We start from the raw sequence: 2728 nt of genomic DNA on the forward strand, positions 1-2728 counted from the left end.
CGGGCACATCCCCAGTGGGAGATGTGCAGGAGGCAGCTGATCGATGTTTCTCTCTCATCAGTGTTTCTAACTCTCTATCTCTCTCCCTTCCTCTCTGTAAAAAATCAATAAAATATTTAAAAAAAAAAGAGAGAGAGAGAGAGAAGATGGAGGAAAACCAGCCCAGAAAAGGACTTGCCTGTGGTCACACAGCACCTCGGTATAGATCTAGGACTAGGACCCAGGTCCCCAAACCCCCACTTACATGTTCCATAGCATGCTAGCCACCCCCCATCTCTCACATCCCTATTCAGCCACCAAGTATCTTTCATTGGGCATGACCTTGCTCAAAGTCTTCAGTGGTCCACTACTGAAGGGTCAAATGAGGATGGGTTAGGGAAAGACAAACTCCCAGACCTCACATTGAGGCCACATGGTCTACCCCCCACACTCATTTATTACCTTTTCAACCTTGTCTCCCCAGCACCTCTTCCTAGCCAGGTGGAAATCCTCTCCAGTCCAATTCCCACCTCATACCTCCATACCTTTGCCTGTGCTGCTGCTTCTGGAACGCCTTCCCCCTGCCCCCCCTCCACCCAGCCAGGTCCACTGAGACCCTCTTCCAGGAAGCTTCCCCAGTCACCCCCATCATGTGGCCTGTCCCACCTCTGAGGGCTGGATCAGACCTTCCAGTTTGTTCTTTGATAGTAATCACCTCTTATTGTTCATGTGTACTGTAGGCTACCAACTAGACCAGCCGTGGGCAAACTACGGCCCGCGGGCCGGATCCGGCCCGTTTGAAATGAATAAAACTAAAAAAAAAAAAAGACCGTACCCTTTTATGTAATGATGTTTACTTTGAATTTATATTAGTTCACACAAACACCCCATCCATGCTTTTGTTCCGGCCCTCCGGTCCAGTTTAAGAACCCATTGTGGCCCTCGAGTCAAAAAGTTTGCCCACCCCTGTTTTAAATTTTGAAACATTTGAATGTATTACATATCCCCCACAAAATAATCACATAAAATTAAACAGAAAGGAGGACAAATTGTGTTTAGTTCCTGGTGTTTAGTTGTACCAAGGTGCCTGTCACACTTGGTGCCCTGTGTGCGGGGCAGTCCCATGTGATGACGCAGGGCACCCACACAGGGTGGGGTGAGTATCAGGTCTGCTCACCAGGCCAGGCAGGTCCAGGTCAGTCCCCATGACAAGCCTGGGTGGAGCTGCACTAGGCTCGGGTGTCAGACCCTGACCCGGGCCCGGCTGGTGTTCGGCCCCCTGGAGGAGAGAACTGCTCCCCTCTGAGGAGCTTACAGCCAAGAGTCCCATAGGAAATATAAGAGACAATAGCAAGAAAAGCAGCTGTTATTAATGTAGCACAGTGGACGAAAAGGGGGCCACATACTAACCCTGACAAGCTCAGGGAGGCCCGCATGGTGGCTTTACAAACTCAGAGGCCGAAAGTAACCACAGAGGAGGATCTGAACGCTGAAATTCCTAACTGAAAGCGGGTCACTGGGCGGGAGGGGGGCGGGGACGGGAGTCACATCCTAGGCATGTAGCTTCCTGGGCAAAGGTGGATCTTTACCTTAAGTGAACCCGTCTATTGTCTTTTCACACTAAGAGAGCACACCTCTGAAATGGCAGAGTAACCTTTTCCAGGCCCATCAAGGCGCAGCTGCCTGCACCGGAGCAGGAGGTCCCGGAACCGCTCCTCGTTACCTTGCTCCCAGCGTACCCCCTCGATGTGCTGTAAATGTTCATTAACTATCCTGTACCCACCAAGGTAAACACCAATAGGGTTTCTCTATTTTGCCTTTTTATCCAATCCCAGAGATGTCCCCACTTTGCTTTCTCCCGCCTCCTTAATCTACCACTAATGGATTTCAAGGAACCCTCCTTCCCTTCTCCCTTTATCCCAGCGTATAAAATAAGCTGCCATTCTCCAGAGCATTTTCTCAATCCATTGAGATTTTGCCTCCCAGCAGTTGTCATCAGTTTGGCTCAAATAAACTCATAAAGATTATCTACATACAGGCTTGGAAGTCCCTTCCAGTCCTGCCTGTGGAACTAAAGATCCTGCCCCAGGTGCTTGAAAGGTCTCTCTCCGTGGCTCCTTTCATCCCTGTGAGCAGGCGCGAGAGGGAAGCCCCTTCCCTAGTTACACGCTGGAAAGTGGCTCCAAGTCATGTTTTCTCTTCTGAGACAAATGCAGCTTGAAGCTGAAGTGTGGACACACCCAGGGCTGTGCCACGTGGTCCTGAAGCATGAAGTAAACCGTGGGCGATGGGCCCCCTTAGGCCAGGTCTTCAAGGCCAAAGAAAAGTAGGAAATAGAGATCCTGACTAAACCAAATGACACCCTCCTCCCCAAGTTCCTTGAGGCAGAGCCTAGTAATTAGGTTTACAGTAACTATATTCAAAATAAAATTGGAAACTGTGCTCTGACCAGGAGATATTTCTGGTTTCTTACACATTGGTATGAACAATCTTCAAAAGTCTAAAACGGGTATCTAATATCCAGCATACAATCAGAAACTCCCTAACAGCACCCTTGTCAGACCTAAGTAACCAGCCATTGACTGTCCTCCCTGCTGAGCCCAAGGGTGGCTCAGAATCCTCTCACAATAAAGTCAAAGACGGCTGCCTCCACCTGGATTCCGCCCGGAGGTGAAACCTCTGTGCCACCCGGTCCCAGTGGGTGCTCCTTGAGGGCTGGGGCTTGTCTGTGAGGGAGGTTCTTAGTCCT

The sequence above is a fragment of the Myotis brandtii genome, unplaced genomic scaffold, assembly GCF_000412655.1.
Source record: "Myotis brandtii unplaced genomic scaffold, ASM41265v1 scaffold450, whole genome shotgun sequence".
NCBI classification, from domain to species: domain Eukaryota; kingdom Metazoa; phylum Chordata; class Mammalia; order Chiroptera; family Vespertilionidae; genus Myotis; species Myotis brandtii.